The sequence below is a fragment of the Salvia miltiorrhiza genome, chromosome 2, assembly GCF_028751815.1.
Source record: "Salvia miltiorrhiza cultivar Shanhuang (shh) chromosome 2, IMPLAD_Smil_shh, whole genome shotgun sequence".
NCBI classification, from domain to species: Eukaryota; Viridiplantae; Streptophyta; class Magnoliopsida; order Lamiales; family Lamiaceae; genus Salvia; species Salvia miltiorrhiza.
The window spans coordinates 42,401,551-42,421,129 of record NC_080388.1 but is presented as its reverse complement, the minus strand read 5'-3'; the positions used below and the strand labels follow the sequence as shown (position 1 = coordinate 42,421,129).

The 19,579-nt window shown below is 33.9% G+C and overlaps 1 long non-coding RNA gene across 1 annotated transcript; it reads left to right on the top strand.

Moving 5' to 3' along the window:
• Window positions 1-16,679: 16,679 nt before the first annotated feature.
• Window positions 16,680-19,579, top strand: LOC131013533 (uncharacterized). The gene is made up of 2 exons (XR_009097722.1): window positions 16,680-16,793; window positions 19,315-19,579. It is a non-coding gene; the product is annotated as an uncharacterized LOC131013533 (long non-coding RNA).

Below are 19,579 nucleotides of genomic sequence, written 5' to 3'. Positions count from 1 at the left end.
GGCAGGTGGTCAGGTTGGACATGGCCTTTTACAGCCATACACTCATTACTCACAGCAGATGATCGGCATTTTCTCATATACATGGCAGGCGTATTTCAAGTTTGATGGATGCCTGGGCATTTCCACAAACACTTAACTGGCGTCTTAGGTGGGGTTCTTGGCTCTTGGGGTAGATGGATTGGGAGCTACTCCATTGGGAAGTTTGATTCGAGTGATAATAAGAAGACGATGGTCGGTGTTTTTTTGCAGCAAATGTTTGGATAGTCACTGGCGGTGGTTTGGGACCGGCCCATTGCCTTTTTAGTTTTTGGGTGAGCTCGGGGCTGGGGTATTGAGTTTTGGTCCGTCTTGGAAGCTCCGCGACGCTGCTCCTTTGTGTAGGTACGTCGGCGTCGTATGGTCCAACTGTCCGAGTCGTTGAGGAACATGAACTATGGTGTTTTATCACCCATTATCTTGTGGTCTATTGCGCAGCAATTATAATGAGGGTTTATACTTATTGCAGCAGGCCTTTGAATGGCGAGATAGTAGGCTGTTGCATGGGAGTTTTGGTGATATTAGAAGAATGGTCAGTTGTAGTGGTAGTGTTGTTGAGCTCTCTTCCTTTTTTCAGCCTCCGGGTGAGCTCGGGGCTGGGGTTGAGAGCTTTGATATTTTTTGGCAGCTCTGCGATGATTTCGTCTTGTGCGAGAGTATCGACGTTGAGGGCTTTAATGCCATGCAGTTTGGGTCATTGAAGAACGGAAGCGTCTGGAGTCTTTTGTTCGCTGTTTCTTATTTTTCTTTTGTTTTGTTCTTTGGGGCTGCGGGTGGCGGTGCGTTTTAGGGCGATGGTCCAGCTGGAGCTCTGACAGTGCTCGCATGACTCGGGTTGGAGCAGTTCTTTTCGGACGATGGTTAGTCCGGAGCTCGGGAAGAAACTTCTCCTGTTTTCTTTCTTGGTTCTTTACCTATAGACGGGTACTCTTTTTCCTACCAAGGGTTTTTCCCCTCTCGGGTTTTCCTTGGCAAGTTTTAATGAGCCCCGACCCTTAGTTTGCTTCCTTGTACTCTCAAGGGTTCTTCTAGGTTTTTTTATTTTTCTTTTTTAATAAAATTTCCATTTAATAATAAAGTTCATGTTAAATACCAAAAGTGAGTAAAGTTCATGTATTTATAACTAAAATTTAAAATTCATATTAAATATCTGAGTAAAGTTCATGTATTTATACACTAATTTATTCCAATTTCGGTTATATATATATATATTGAAATGAGATCATGTATTAGTATATAGTATTATATTTCGACCATACATTTGTTCATGTGGACACACTAAAATTGTGACACGTGGTAGAAGCTTTCCAATACAAAAAATGCAGAGGGATGTTATTTCCTTTAATTCTTACATCTTAGGATTTTCTGCATATTTAAAGTTTTTTTAACCTGTTTTTATTTTTTAACGCATGTTTAATATGCATAATATTGAAATAAAATGCATGATATTATGTAGAAATATGCATGAATAATTCTTAATCTATTATCATAATATTATCCTAATTTAGTGTTAGAGCTGTAAATGATAAGAGCTACTCGCAAGCTATTCAAGATTTGGCTCGAAAAAAGCTCGTTCGGAGCTCGATTCGATGTAAACGAGCCGAGCTCGAGCCTGATTTCAAGCTCGTGATTTTTATCGAGTCGAGCTCAAGCCTGATAGTGCTCGGTTCGTTGATAAACATGCATTTTTTACTCTTGGTGTGTCATATTTGATGTTTAGTTATGAGGATTTTGTGTATTTGATGTTTATTTGAGCTTATATTGGATTATTGTCAAGAACTTGTCACTTTCTTGTTGTTTGAGCGAATTTTCAGAAATAATGAAGCGTAATTTGGAATAATGGCCTAAAATGCAAGTTGTAGATCATCTCGATATACTCCCTCCGTCTGCCAAGATTATGTAAAAATTACTATATTTGGCGTCCGTCAAGATTATGTCACTTTCCTTTTATGGCAATGGTCCCACCATCCTCTTTAATATTTTATCCTTACTAATACTCTTTATTTACAAAAAACCCACTCAAAATTCAATCTCAACCACACATCCCATAAAGTGGTGGGACCCTTTCTCCACTACATCAAAATCATCACCAATTTTATTAAATCCCGTGCCCAAGCAATTTTACATAATTTTGGCGGACGGAGGAAGTATATGAGTTCGTGAGCACAAACGGATGGTAAATCGGAGTTCAGACGAGGAAGAAATGATCGAAACAAGAAAGTCGCGCGTAATAGTGAATAGTGCCCGACGGGATTTATGGGAATTTTCAAAAATTTGGGAATTTATCAGTATTTTAGAGTTTTATACTGTATTTGACACCCTGACCTATAAATACCCCTAAAAAACTTTAAGAAAATGTTCCACACTTTATCTTTTACTTTATTCTTTTTCCTGGGAGTTGGTGAGACAGACGAAAAAGACCTCAAGAGCAAGAACTGAAGATTCATAGATTTTCCTACGGTTTATTTGTTGAATGTTTATCTATTTCCTTGAGATTTTTATTCTAGTTCATATGTCTATGTGTAGCTAGAACATTTTTATCCTAGGTTTAAGAAGTAGACATATTTGGATTCCTGACTTTATTTGATTTAATTTATCAAGAATGTTTTTCCTTTTTATGTTCTTTTGCCTGTTGTTTGCTTAATTGATTAGCCACCAATTTAGCATAATCTTAGGTTTTAATTGGATATCGGGAGATGATAATTATTACCTGAATTAAGAACATAAAACATATTTGCTGATATTTGCGAGAGAGTAGAGATAAGTGTGAGGACATTAATCCTAAGAATTTTTTGGAGTTTCACGTTTAAGAGTGATCTGGGAACGGTAGCCTTGCATGTAATCAACTGTTTGTATACCACATGAGTGAGTACAGACTAGCTTTGAGATTGTCTTATGAAAATCATCTTGGTTTATTGAATTGAATTTGTTGGATTATTTAAGTCTATTGAAACCTTAACCTTGGGATAATTTACTTCCATTAGTTTTTCCCTGTAGCTTGATTTGTTTTCTTTCCAGTTATTTATTTACTTTTCTTTAAACCAAAACTCATCTTTATTTGTTTTTCAGATAGAGAATAACATTTTAGTATAGTAATTAATCACAGACAATCTCTGTGGAATACGACCTTACTTGCTACTGTACACAATTACACTCGTTGAGTTTGCGAACATGTTCTGATTCGTTTGTTCGCGAACATGCTTGCTAGTCTGTTCACGAACCTACAGTCGAGCCTTTAATCGAGTTAGTGCACGAGCCTTAAATGAGTTAAGCTCAAACTCGAGTAACATATTAATAAGAAGATTTTCCTAAATTTATAACGAAGTCGAGTTCAAAAATCATATATACAAACATTTAACGAGTCGAGCTTGAGCTCAAGTTCAAATTCAACATTATGAAGTATCACCCGAGCCGAGCTTGAATCGAGCTCGAGCTTGGTAAGTGGGTGACGAGCCGAACTCGATCAACAAGATGAAAGCTCGAATCAAGCTCGAACACCATAATATTTAAATGAGCCGAGCTCGAGTCTACTAGTATTCAGCTCAGCTCGGCTCGTTTACAACCCTATTTACTGTTAATGTTCTTTCTTTCTCATGTGATCTGTTAATCTTTTGTTGGGATTGGTGTTGTTGAGTCTGAGTGCAGAGGGTATAAAAATAGTAGTGATGGCGGCGTGGTGTTGTTGATGTCGATCAGGGCGGATTTTCTTTAGTATATATCACATAGTTGCGTGAATTTTATACAATCCTAAACTCTATTTTTAAATATGCCCTTTCTCTATCTGTCCCCCAAATCAACGGTGTTCTTTCTCTTTCTCTGTCACAAATCGACGCCATTCTTTCTCTTTCCCTATCATAAATTGACGTTGCGCGGTTAAGTCAATCATTGTCCCGAGTTGTTCAGCGGAAAATAGAGTCGAGGAGCAGGTGGTGATGGCCCTATATCTAGATGCCCTTTCTCTATCTTTTTCCACAAACTGGCGTCGTTCTTTCTCTTTTTCTTTTTCTATCACAAAACGATGTCGCACAACTAAGTTAGCCATAGGCGCAAGCTGTCCACCGGAGAATAGAGATAAGAAATAGGTGGCGAGTGCACCTGACCTGCGCAACCCGCGCCGGTGGCTATCTCGAAAAATTAAATACGTCTTACGTACGTAAAATTGTTTGAAAATAATATGCATATAATTAGATAAAAATATGCATATAGTTAGACACAAATATGCATAAGTTTAGGATCCGCGTGAATTTCATGATAAATATGCCTTTTTTTTGCTTGAAAAAATGCGAAAACCCTAAACTGTCATATTTTTAAGGGACAATAATATCCTACGTGTTTTTTCGGTCTTGGAAGGCCTCTGCCACATGTTGTATTTTTATGAGTCCATATTAACATAATGTATGGTCCAAATTTGGTACTGCATACTACCTAAGAATACGATACAATTGGAACCCAACCCAAGCTTCGAGTTGTGGTTCAGGATTCATCAGTTATGAACATTGGAAATGTTCTTCGTGTACAAAATTAGAAAAAGAAAAAATGAAATTAAGTTCATATATTTGGAGATTAGATTTATAATTCATGTGCAAAATCATAAATGTATGAAAGTTTGTGTATTTATAGTTTTACACACTATTATCCCTTATGTATATAAAAGTTTATTCCATTATTTTACCCTTATATCTTATTTATATTTTCTGCAACCAATTTACTCTATCTGATCTTGGAAATATAAACTTCGAACTATATATTATAAACTCTACATGTGCACATTCATTTTTCTAACACTATTGGGAATTTGCATGATAAACAAAACATGCCTGTACGTGCAAGGGGAAAAATGCACTATTATTATTATTATTATTATTATTATTATTATTATTATTATTATTATTATTATTATTATTATTATTATTATTATTATAGCAAGTTCTGTGAAATGTTCATATAAATTCCATCAATGTCAATTGGATCGAAACGAAGAAAAGCTTTAAATGATTCATATGTATAGGTATAGCGAATTCGTGTAGTACTAACTTTCCCTTTTTCTTCTCACCAATCAATCTTCCATATCTAAGCCAAATCGATGTAATGAAAATATTTGAATCCACTAAAATTGGAGAAAAGTTATTTAAAGCATCTTGCCACCTGCAAATGCAAATAAGGGTAATGTTTTAGGTGTTTGTGGCCCAGAAATTGCACTAAATACTTGGAAAAAAGTTTGGAATTGTGCCATACTTTACAAAAGCTACCGACAATATAGAGATGGAAAAAAAAAGTCGCATTTGGATAAATATTTTCTTCAACACTCAATACTCTATATGATTTTCCAACTCAATTTCTAAAATCATGCACAAAAACATGCTTCGTATTTCATTCAATCAGTACACATTATTTAAATAGGAAATCTTGCAATTCATGTGATCATAAACAGCTAACCACTTTTTGTCCCAAATATTTAAAGAATAAGCGTTCATTACAAACCATAGACCAAAAAAGGATCATTCTGTACAGTTTTTTTTTATGTACCAAAATTTCTATATCCTATTACTGATTCAAAAGAAAACCTTGAATCTCTAAACTCGTGATCAACAAAAGGATCCAAAATTTCGACCAAGATCGAATCGAGAAATAAATAAATAAATAAATAAAACTCTGTTGTTTATCCCCAAAAAAGAAAAGGAAGAAAGAAAGAAAGAAAAAAAAACCAAATAATAATTTATGATAAACGGAGCTAGTGGCCCATGCCGGGGCTGGGAACGGAGCGGAGAATCCGGTCCACGGCGGCGAGGTGGCGAGCGATGAGCTTCTCATCGATGGTGTCTGCGTGCCCTTTCTTGCTCGGTCCGGAATTCGGCACGGTGCCCTTCGGCAGCGCCGCCAGGTACAAGCTGCCGTCCACCGCCGGGAGCTCGCTGCGCCGCCGTTCGGCCACCACCAGCAGTTTTCTACCGTTTGTTGAGGATATTAGGGTTGAGAAGAGGACCAGCAAAGAGATCAAGATCAAAGATTTTCGAGCCATGGTCGAGTTTATGTGAGAGAGAGAGAGAGAGATTGGGAGGGAGAGTGATCAATGAGGAGTGATTGGAGGCGTGGAGAAGATATATATACACAATGAAGAGAGAGGGAGAGAGAGAGAGAGAAAATCTTGGGGCTCAAGGTAGTTGGGCCAAGTCAAATTTGAACTCCTCTTCTACTTGTGAACATTCATGCAACATTCCTCTTTTCCCTTAATTTTATTTACTAATCTTGTTACTTGTTCTCATCTAGAATTTTAATTTTATAGGTAGTTTGAGAGTGATCCAAAGCTAGGAAACTAATTACTCCGAGATTAGTGCTATTGATCCTTAATGTCGTGGTTTACCTTAATCCCTCTATTTGCGTTTGCCAATATACTATGACATGATCCACGATTCATTCTATTCTATAAGCGTGGAAGGAGGAACCTAAAACTTATCCATTTCAAGATAAAATGTGATTTTATGTCGCTATGATCCGCCGTAGGAAACTAAATATATAGTCTTACTATTTTTGAGGCGTAGAACCAGGCAAAGGAGGGGAATAGGATCGACTACCAAGACCGGCCCCATCCATTTCACTAACTTGCTACCAATTTAATCTATTTATGTATAATTTTTACATGAGCATATTGGAATTGAAGCATAGTATTTTCGAGGTCGTTTTATTACAAGATGAAAAATAGAGGACACGATGAAAGTGGAAGCGATTTGGTAACTTAATTGGTGGAAAATCATGTAATGATAACCAATGAACATTGAGCAATTTAATATATAACCAATGAACATTGAGCAACACTTGTAAATAACACTGCTCTCTTTAAGCGAACCACTTATTACAACACAGTACCTCCCATTAACATAGGATTTCGCATAAATTTAGTACCATTATGTAATAAATTAAAAAATAATAATCATGTCTTTCCATGTATTTTATTATCTTTTTGTTTAGCAAACAACTAAATTAGTTTAATAGTAACATAACATTGAGCATTCTTGAAACCTTTTGAAGGTAGGTGTTATATTATTTTGATAGGCTAAAAGTTAATGACTGAAATAATTGTAGCAAGTCCACATCATACATAATTGAAAAATAAATTTAATGATAGGGTGTATCGTGTATGTTAGGGATGTTGGAAATTAGGGTAGTTTGCGAGCCATGTGCCTAAATTAGGTAGGGGAGTGAGCTAAGCGCCGGCCACTTTCCTTGCTAATTAAACTAAATTTTACAGTAGTGATGAATTTTATCGAAGCAATTTAGAAGTTTACCGAAAGTTATCAAGTGGTGCGATCTCCTGTATGTGAACAGTGAGATCTCAGGTTCAAACCCCATTGCTCCCCATCCTCCAACTCCCCCAAGTCAAAAAAAAAAATCGTCGCCGCGAAAAAGTATCGAAAATTGATTAACATGCTAATAAAAAGTAAAAAAAAAATTAAAAAATTAAACATACTAAAATGTTCATATCTTCCAATCAGTCAAAGTAGGGAAAGTACTTTTAACCTGGAAAAACTGAAAAAATATATATTTGCTTATTGCTTCCTCCGTCCCATTAAAAGTAACATGTATTCTATTTTGGATCATCCCATTATAAATGACATGTTTTTACAAATGAAAAAATTTAATTCTTAAAAAAGTATGGACCCTATCACTTTTAACAAATTTACACATTCTCCTTAAATCTCGTGTCGAAAAGTTTTGAGCTACTTATAATACGACGGAGGGAGTACATTTTAAAAATCAAATAAAAAATTCAAATTAAGTAGAAAAGTTATTCCCTCCATCCCAGTTCAATAGGCCATGTTTCCTTGTTTGGTCGTCCCAATTCAATAGGTAACTTCCTAAAATGAAAAATCATACATAACAAACACTCTCACACAACTCATTATTTACACCAAATATCATTGTGGCCCACAAAATTATCTCTTCATTCACTTCAAAAATAATACTCCCTCTGTCCATGATAAATGTGATTTTTTTTTTATCATTTTCGTCCGTCCACAATAAGTGCGATATTTTCATTTTAGGACATGTACCTTTATACTTGTACTCGCATTCACATACTATATTTACAAAAATCTCTTCTCACACATCATTTATTAATTAACAAATAATTCAACATTAGTGACCTTTTATCTATTTTATACACATTTTTCAATATTTTTTAAAAATTCGTGTCTTTCCATCCACACCACATTTATCATGGACATATGGAGTATCTTCATTTCTCTCTCATATTTTTTTTCCCATAAATTTATCCTAAAAAAGCTATTTTCTCTCTCATATTTTATTATAAAGTATTTGTTTCTTAATTTTCGTGTTCAAGCCTTGTAACCTATTATAAAATATTATTTAAACTATAATTATCCCTGACATATAGGTTGGATTGGAGTAGGGGCCGGGGGATCGTCTAAGCAAAAAATAGTAGTGCTTTGACACTTGATTTGACGTCTTATGATATAGATTAACTACCTCTAATTAGCATTACTCACATTAATTAGTTATAAACCAGCATCTAAGTGCATAGATACTAAAATGCCCCTCCAAATCGATCAGTCATAAATAGCTTCTAAATTCATGTCGTCTTCCAGCTAGCTAGCGGCCACTCTGCCTCTTCTAAAATGGGATAATTATAAAGTGAAGACAAATATGCAAAGGCTATTTTGAATTAAGTTGGCATGGATTCACCTAATTGATGAAGTAACAATTATAGAAAAACTTTTAAGCTTGAATTGTTTTAAAAAATTAAATCAAATTATTTCGTGCATGTTTTCAGGATTGAGTGCAGGTAATTCAAAAAACAAAAAAGACCTACTTATAAGTTAAAAACTCAAAACTACCACTCACCAGTTTGCTTCAATCAAATTTATTTATTGATAATTTTGCGTACTGATTATTTTGGTTAATTGAATTTATTTTAGAAAATATAATGAATAAGAGAAGTTAAGTACTTCTTCCTTCCGTCTCATGACAAGTGTCCTACTTTCTTTTTTCAGTTATCTCAGTGTTCTCTGTTTAAAATATAAAAAAAAATGGATTCCACCACTTTTTACCTTTATAATATCTTTTAATCATCTCAGCTTTAATTCTATTCATCTCACAAAATAAAAGTGAGCTCCACCACTTAATATTATTTTACTCTTTAATCATACTCATCTAAATTTTTGTGCCGAAACAAACTATGACACTTGTTATGGGACAGAGGGAGTAGTATATACTCCATCCGTTCCTGAAAATTGTGACCTTGTTACTATATCGGAACATCTCTAAAGATTGTGACCTTTCCTTAATTAGAAATGACCACACAAACTTTCCCTCTCACTATTTACTAAAAGCTGTCAGACCCAATCTCCACTTAAATACAATTACCATACTTTTTTTTAAAACTCGTGTCAACTCCTTTGGATCTCAATTTTTAGGGACGAAAGGAGTATTTAAAAGGCAGTTTCTGTACTAGCCATACAAAATAGTGAAAATGAATAGATGTTCACAAATATAATTATAATAAATTATAATCAAACTAAGTGTTTTGGAGGAAATTAACCTCACTCTTTTCTCTTGTACATACAAAAAACATCGGCTATATATCTATTTCTTTCTTACTTTCACTCTTTTTTGTGTTAATAGGCAAAAATGTCAATATCCTTAAGTTTTGATAGTAAAAATGCCATAAGTTATAAAATAAAGTATTTTATGCCCTAATTATGTGAAATACCTATTTTACCCTATAAAACATTTTATGCCCTAATTATGTGAAGTACATATTTTACCATTTGATGTTGATAAGTCTGCTCATCAATCATAAAAATCTTACACATTTTTACTATAAAACTTAAAAAATATGACATTTTAAATTTTCGCTCTAGCTATTTTGTCTTCATTGTTTATGAAGTCGAGGTTCTTAATCAATGACTATAAAATTTGTGCAGAGGGGCACAAACTACCACATGTGTGTGGGTTAATTTTTGTGTGTATGTGTATGTATATATGTTGTTTCTCTCTATATATATAGAAAATGATTATATATATAATAATTATATTTTATACTCATTTAAAATGAATTTTTATTTATTCAATTTCTCTCCCTTTCTCTCTCTCTCTCTCTCTCTCTCTCTCTCTCTCTCTCTCTCTCTATATATATATATATATATATAGGGGCGCGCTCCAGTGAGACCCTCTATTTTTCGTGTAACATGAGGACAATGAATAAAACATATAATACTAATGAACATGATTTATATCTAATGAACAAGATGTATATACTGATGAAAAATAAAATTTAAAAAATTGGTATTGAATAATAGATATATACTGATGAACAAGGCAGTATATATTGATGAACAATGCAATATCTACTGATGAATAACAAAATATAAAAAATTATGTTCCCTCCAAGATTCGAACCGTGCGAAAAAAAAAAATCACCATCCAGATACAATATCAGGCATCAGATCGTGCCCTAGATCTCACTAAAATTAGGGGGTCTCATTGGAGCGGCCCCCTATATATATATATTAGAAAATTGACATGCAGCTTATTATTTGTGAGCATTTTAATTTAGTAATTAGTATAGTTAACTATTAGTCCATATATATATATATATATATATATCAATTTTTAATATTACTTTGTATTTTATTGTTAAGATTATCAATTACAAATTTCACAACAATCAAAATTCGATTTATTCATTTTCTACTTTAACTTTAAAAAGATAAGTAAAAGAATAAATTGAGCTTGAATTTTTATATAAACTTGATGATTCTAATAATAATTTTTAATATATTAAAACAAAAAATAAATGAAAAGAGAAACAAAACAAAATGCTAATATGAACTAATGCTATCAATGCTCCTGAAAGACACTCCCGTTGTAGCACATAATACGTTGATAATTAAAATAAGGGTAGTGATATTTGGATACTGGGTGTCTTAGATATCTTCATAAAAAATTGATTTTTGTTTGATGTTTAATTTGACTGATTTTTTGTTATTTAGTGATTTGTCTAAAATATCATTTCCAAAAATATATTCAACTGATTTTGCTATTATTTTCAATTTTTATATATTTTTATATAAAAAAATTAGTGAACATGGAAAAAAGATATTAAAAAAATATAAAAATAAAAAATAATAATAAAATCGATTGAATATATTTTTGAAAATAATATTTTAGACAAATCACGAAATAGCAAAAAATCGATCAAATTAAATATCAAGAAAAAACTGATTTTTTATGAAGATGTCTAAGGCACCTAGTGTCCACAAATCTTTTCCCTTAAAATAAATACGGTCACACAATTTACAAAGCATAAAAACTTCAAGTGTAGTTCTTCATAATATTTACCTAAATAATTAGAATATATGACAGTCAACGACTCTTTCAGTCGTGAAATTGGAGCGGCCCATACTGGGATCATGTAGGATTTAATATACACTAATGTTTACGGCAGATCAAATAAAAAATAGCAAATATTTAATATATTTAAAATACTATATAATTAAGTAAAACTTATTTTAATTAATTCCAAATATTATTTATAGTGTAAATGGTGTGAAATATTCATTCAGGAATATCATGAAAATTAATAATTGTCCACTCAACATTAATTTAATAAACTATTTCAAATAAAACTACCCTCGTCATTCGCTCTTATGCGTTTAAAAGAGAGCTCTCTCTCTCTCTCTCTCTCTCTCTCTCTCTCTCTTTCTGACGGTCTCATCTTCAAAAAAATTTGTCGCCACCATCAACATTATCTCCTCCCAGAATTCGGGGAAATATGAGTTCTCTGAGTTTGACGAATTCAAGGAGTTCCAGATCTACGAGAATTAGGAAATGCAAATCCAAATCTAAGAACATATGCAACGAATTCGTACCATATGCACCAATATTTGTCGTACCATAAAGTAATCAGAGGTGAGCTGTTGGAGAAGCCGAAGAACGGTCTCGGGGATCCCAATCCTGTCAATAAGTTTGTAATCAAGCCAATTATCAATCCAAAATAGAATCGACGAACCCTGACCAACACTGCAGAAAGTGTCCAAAATCAGATCCGAGATAGTCTGTCTAGTGCCCAACCAAACAGAGGAAGAAAACCAGGGAGATCGGGGCCTAAGACAGGAGTCAAGATAATGCTGCCGAAAAAGGCGAAAACCCATTGAATCCTCAGAAATGATCTGTCAACCCAGACGAAGCATAAACCCCTGATTGATATAGGTGAAAGATTTGACATTCAGACCCCCTTGGGGCTTGGGGCATAGGCTTTGTTCCAGGACACCAAAGAGTGAGGCTTGGAAGTGGTACAACCCGTCCAAATGAAGGAACGACAGGCACTATCCAAGTCATATAAGAGCTTCGCAAGCCACTTGTAAATCAACATAATGTGCACCGCTGCACTGTGAATGACAGAAGAAACCAGACAAATCCTGCCAGCCATAGATAACTGCATCCCCTACCAATTAGGGAAGTGGGCAATGATACGGTCCCGAATGCAAGCCATACGGGCAATCGAAACCCTTCCCGCAAAGATAGGGACACCAAGGTAAATGGGAGGGTGCCCATCGAGAAACGCAGGGCCCTCTTGAGACGACGACGCATCTGAATCGGGACACCTCTGCCAAAATAAATCATGGACTTAGCCTAATTGCAGGCCTGTCCAGAAACAACAGCATAGATCTGGGGAATCAAGTCAATCATAATACAGTTGCGCCTGTCCGCCTTGCAGAAAAGAAGAACATCATCTACATAAAGAATATGAGACGGAAAGATGGCAGAGCGAGACATACGCATCCGAGAAATATATCCTCTCTCCCCAGCATCCAAAAGGAGGCGACTCAGCACCTCCTCAGCAATCCAGAACAAAATAGGCGACAGAGGGTCGCCCTGCCGCACACCCCTCGAACAGCTGAAGTAAACGTGAATAACTGAGAGCAAATTAACAACTCACTCCCTAAGCTTGAATGCTACACATTCAACGCTCAAACCCAACAAATAAACTTACTCCAACAGGCTGGAGCAAGGAATCAAAGTAATAACCAACCCACCCACAATGCTTACAAGATGAAATAAGCAACAAACTAGAACACACTTACATGTAATCTATGCTCTGAACAAAGGCTACAAAAATACTCTCAATAATCCAATAGAGTAGCACGAAAAACAACAACTAAAATAAGTCCTCTTCATCTTCAATATATAGCCAAAGTCTAGTAGGAAGTATGCTTTGAATATGACTCTCTGAACAAGTTGGAGTCTATCTGATAATATGGAACGAAATAACTCTCCTCAATCTACAGAATCGGGTCCATGTTTATCCACAAAACATGTAAAAGATATCTCCAAATATATCACAAAACCCGCAAGTCTAGAGCTGCTAGGAGCCTTCAGCGCGAGTTATAACATCGGAAGAGAATCATGAAGAGACTGTTTTAATCAACAAAGTAGAACATATGAAGACACTCATACTAGTCTACATAATGACAACCAACTTAAAGTGTAGAAATACTCTAACAAATACATATGTAAGCAAAACGACGACACATTGATAAACACGATTTTTCTTACATTTATTTATATTTTTTTTAACAGAGAATCAACATAACGTGCCAATTTGGCTTTCTGGTGTTCCACGTCAATATTCAGGCGCCAGAAAAGTTTTTCGAGACGCAAATAACCAAAAATTGATATGATGGGCACTTCTATGCACTTATGCTAAAAATGGGACATTTTCATTAAGACGGAAATACGTTGGACAAAATCAAATATTACCCTTATTTTTATCCGTCCATAAAAGTCATATGTTTTTCTTTTTTTGAAAACTATCATTTATAAAACTCGTTCACATTTAATATTTACAAAATACTCAACCATTTAATAAATCAATTTCGCTGGGTCCATTTCTCCACTTAATTTTGATGAATCATCTTTTACACTTTATACATATCTCACAATTTTATATATTAAAATTCGTGCCCTCCACTCCACCATATAATCTTTATGGTCGGGGGAGCGGGGGGAGGGGGAGTAATATAATTTGTGAGAATAACCTCTTTTTTAGGGTATATTTATCAAAAAAGGAGAAAGAAAAATAAAGACACTATTTTTAAGTAAAAAAAGAGATACTCCCTCCGTCTCACGAAGCTTGAGCAATTTTCTTTCAGCACGAATTTTAAAGAATTAGTATTTTGTGTGTTAAGGGTGGTAGACGAAAAAGTAAATAGGTGAATAAAGGAAAAAACTTTTATCATATAAGAAAAGTACTCAAGCTTCACGGGACGTCAACCTAAAAAGGAATACCGCTCAAGGTTTACAGGACGAAAGGAGTAATTATTTTTGAATGACAATGGCATTTTGTGTAAACAATGAGTTGTGTGTTGTTTGTTATATGTATTGATTTCAGTTTAAGAAGTGACCTATTGAAATGAGAAGTCTAAATAAAAAAATAATTCATCCGTACTCTTTCTATTTTGGGTGTCCCACCATAAGTGAGACTCTTTCTTTTTTGGGTAAAAGTTTTATCCTTTAAACACTTTTTCACTTTTTTACCAATACACAAAATACACATTTCTTAATTCTTGTTCCCAAAAAAAGGGGTCTCACTTGTAGTGGGAGGGAGGGAGTAGTACGTATGACTTATCAATTGAGATGAAGGGAGTAAAAAAAAAGTGTTATTTCTTATAGAAATATTGATTTGATGTTCAAATTGAATAAATTACCTATAATGGTTTTAATGTCTCAATTATTAATGTACTTGTAAGACAAATAAAATCTTACACATTCTTACACTTTTATACTTTTTCAACAAATTATTTGAAAAATTCATTAATTTTGACCGAAAATTATAAATATTTTTAATTTTTTAAATTTAATGCTCAACAAATGAATAACTTACGAGTATAATTCACGGATGGCCGCAAGCAGGGACGGATCTAAAGGCCAGGCACCCTCGACCGTCGTCCGGTCAAATTTTTTTATTACCTACATATATATATATATATATATATATATATATATATATATTAATTTCGCTCGGTTCAACTCGTTTCTTTACTAAAACTTTATTAGAATCATTCGGTCAAAAATCTTGCGCGATCATTGTGAAATTCCTAGGTCTGTCCCGGGATGGCCGGCTCATTTTTGAAGCGAAACAAGTTGCTCACATTTTTGAATGGGCAGCCAACTAATAATTAGTGGCATAGCTTGAAATTCACGGCTACCTTACAATTGTGACCGATTTTTAAAATAATAAATTTTATGCAATCATATTATAGTTAGTGATAGTATGACAAATTTTTTAAAATTTTATGTATTTAAAATAAAAATAAGATTTAGCTAATTAATTTTATTTTTCTGTACGCATTATTTTTTTGTTTCTATTTTTTTAAATAAAAAAATTAAAAATTTCCAAAAGAATATAATATACAAAAAGTTTCAATGCGTATACAAAACAGTAAATTAGCTCAATTATATTTTTATTTAAAAGAAAAAAATTTAAATACATTGAATATAAAAAAATTAGTGTCTGTTTGCTATTTACTGGTAAAATGATTAATGTTTCAAACTAAAGGTTTTAGGTTTGAGTCTACGATCACACCATCTTTAAAACTATTTATTCATTTGACAGAATAAGTTTCATTGGAAATTAATCTTAAAACTGAAAACAAAAATCCAAACACATGAATTTTCAACGTTAGATTCATAATTTGAATTGTCTATAATCTAAAATATATTAAAAATATAATTTTCAATTTGAAATTAATTTTGAAAATGAGTGACAATTTTGTAGCTATAATAAAATGAGTTAAATGCATCTAAATTCACAAACTTTAGTCCAAATTCAATTTTAACAACGAAATCATTTTCGACGATTGGCACATTGAGTAGGCTGTAACACCCGGGCTTTTGATGACGTGTTAATTGCTTAAGTTTGAGTAATTAGGGTTTAGATCCCTTGTTTGATTTACTTTGTAAAGAGATGAAGAGTTATATGAAGTTTTGTTGTTATATTTTAAAGATGTTGAGATGTTCTTTTGATGATGTGAGGATGATGTGGGATTTTATATCCGTATTTGAGTTTGAGTATTTGAATAATTCTAGATAATTATTTGAATGAGAACGGTGAACTCGGAAGTGAAATCTGAGTCCGTTAAGACGTTTTTGAAATTTTTGACTTTTTGACGATGAATAGTAAAGTACGGCTATTTCGTCTTTTTGTCGACTTTCAAAATCTTACGTGCACGTCGTCGAGAAATATTCTTAGTTTTTCGATACGAGTCCAATAATGAAAGTTTTTATTTTTGGACGACGAGTGAATAGTAAATTGGGATTTCTCGATAAACGTGTAAATCTCGTTTATCAGAATTTCGAGAACGAGCTTGTATTTTCTATATTTATATAGAATTACGAGTGTAATAAAAGTGAGTAGGAGTTGAGAGGGCGAGTAACGAAGAGTATGGGTAGTTAGTCGTTAAAACGAGACGAGACGAAACGAGATATTTAACGACTAACGGGTTAATATCCTAAATATCTAACCTACCCTACCCCTAACCACCCCCCCAACCGCCCAAACTCACTCACTCACACATATTACACGTTTGTTTCAGCCAAACACTTTTAACTCACACACACAACACCTAAAACACACTAAACTCACGCATAACACCATTGTTGAGGAGTTGGAGCTTTTGACCTCCGATTTGAGCACCGAGACGAGCGCCGATCATCTTTTCGATCACGTATCTAAGTAGGTAAGATCTCTACCTACGTTTTGATGGTTTTCTTTTCGATTTTCGTCGACGTCGAAAAACGTCGATTCTCGACTTTATTTTGGAACGACGTCGGATCGTCGTGAAATTTTAGTATGTTGTTCTTGGGTAGATGTTGAGCATGTTTAATGAAGGGAGTAAGAACGGAACGAACCGTAGCTATGAAACCCATGAGGGCAGCCCCGTTTTTCACATATTAGCTTGTCTTTCGATTTTTGTTTGATCGTTTTGACTTGATATTTGTGCTTAGGGGTATGCTAGAATCGATATATATTAAATTCGTATTTTTCCAAGCACGAAAATTGTATAAATTTTTGGAGTATGATTATTTAAATTCGTGAAGTTTGAGACGTTGCATAATGAATATTATTGCGTATATGTGTTCTACGATGTCACATGAGCATGCTAATTGATTTACAATTTATGGATGATAATTGTTGAACGAAATTAAAACTGGAATTCTGTCAAAATTTTACAGCAGTTTCAAGCTTATGTTTCGATGAGTTTTCATTGCTTGATGGCTCTGAAATTTTAGTATGTTTATCTATGATATGTGTATTTCGTCGCTGCAAAATTTCATGTCTTTTGGATGATGTTTGGTATTTTAAAGATATTTTGAAAAAATCCTTGACAGAATCTGTCAACTGTTGGTAGACTTCACAAAAACGTTTATATCTATTAATCCATGAAGGATTTTGCATCACCGTTTTTTTTAAACGAAACTAGACTTCAATACTTTTCTAAAAACATAAGATTTCGATTTTTATGACCTCTGAAACAGAGCAGTTTATTATTTCAAAAATGCCCTGTTCTGCTGTCATATTTTTCCAACAGTAAAAGTGTATGAGTTTCATTGTTTATTTGGCAGATCATATGAACGTTTTCTCTTGTGAAATTTTAACCAAATCTTCAAGGATACCTTTAGTTTTGGCTGATTAAATTTGATGGAATTTTATTAAGGTTTGCCTTGGTTTCTAATGGCCTAAACAAAATTGGCAGAAACTGTCAATCTTTGACAGCCTGCACTAAAAGAGCAATATCTCCAAAAACCTTTAACCTTTTTGGTTAACTACCATTTTTAGAGTGAACTACACTTCATGGAGTTTTTGAGATCAATTGGTATGAGAGTTTATGATGATTGAGTTGGTTGTTATGAATTTTTAAAGATGACACAAAAACAGCAAAACTTTCTAGAAAACAACTTGATTATATTTGTTTTGATGGATGATACGATATGACTAAATGGTGTGAGTTGTGAGGGTTATGATTAACGCACATAAATGTTGGTATCTGACACTCGAACAATTGGTGTCGAGTATAAATGATAGTTTACTGATAAAGAGTTTTGATGATTTTGAATTGTTTGGTTTGCGTTGAAAAGATGTCAAGATGTTAAGTTTTGAGTCGAGAGACGAGTTCACGTAGTGAGATTCACGCGTTGAAATCTCGTGGCTGACATTATATATGAATAGGTCATGCCGAAATTTTTAGTGAAATTAGAATTTGAGCATAGTCAATTCTTGTTGACCCGTGACTCAAATACATGCCTAATGGAAAGTTTAACTTTCTAATCGGTTAATTAGACGAGATGAGAGCGAATAGATCTGCTAAGAAAGTGGACTTTTCGATGAGTTAAATATTTCTTTTAATTGAAGCGCTGCTAATTATAACATAAGGATGTTATAATTAATGAGTAATGACGAGAGATAATAATTGTTATTGATTAACAATCAAGAGAGATGAACATTAGAGATACTAATGTTTCATAAAAGAGATTAGATTATTAATCGAGATTTCTTTTATCACTTCTCACCAATTCTTCATAACGATGAAGGTCCTTTTGGGAAGTAACGACTTGAGGGAGAGAGTGACGTTACTCATTGATACAGAGACACAACGAGGTGGGCATTACTTTTACTATACGTATATAGAGATCCCCTACGTATCGTGGGCCTCTTATACGAATGAATGCATGAGATGATCTAACTGTTAATTTCAGTTTCATATATATCAAATGAGTTTAAATGTTACATTCAAGCAAGTTATTTCATGACAAAATCTTTGAGTTAAAGTTATTTCAAGTATTGTCTTGCCATAAAATGTTTAAATTTTAGTATGATATCTATCTGCTTTGGCTTTGCCAATGATGCAATCGAATTCGGGTCCTGAGCAGTTGATAGCTATCCTGCCAGGACTAGTGTACACCAGTGACCGTGAGTCATCTAGCGGGTTGGCCGGTCAAGTGACCGTGAGAGGTGGCCACCTCTCCGGCACACAGTTTCAGATATGATAGATTACAAAAGAACTTAGTCTGATCAGACGAACTTTAAGAATCACAAATGAACTTAGTAAGCTTGGGCCTTTTTAGCGAAAAACTCCCTTGCTGTACTGATTATGATGGCATGACAATTTATAGTTTTGAAGCATGTATTTTTATACCTAGGCATACGTGCCCACTGAGTGCTTTTGTACTCAGCCCTGCATATGTTTTCTAAATGTGCAGGTTGAGCTGATGTGATGATGGTGCTGCAATGAGCGGAGTCTCCAGGGTTGTTAATAAATAGTTAACCTGTCTAGAATATGTCTTCATACATATGTCTAGCTACTTTCCGCTGCAAGATGTTGTTGATGTTATAGTATGTTATGTCATACTTTGAGTCTTAAGAGAATGGTTGCATATGATGTATAACTTGATTAATGATATTAATTAACTTTTATGCAGTCTTTCATAGACTGTTTTCAATTGAGTATTAATGAATAAAAATGAC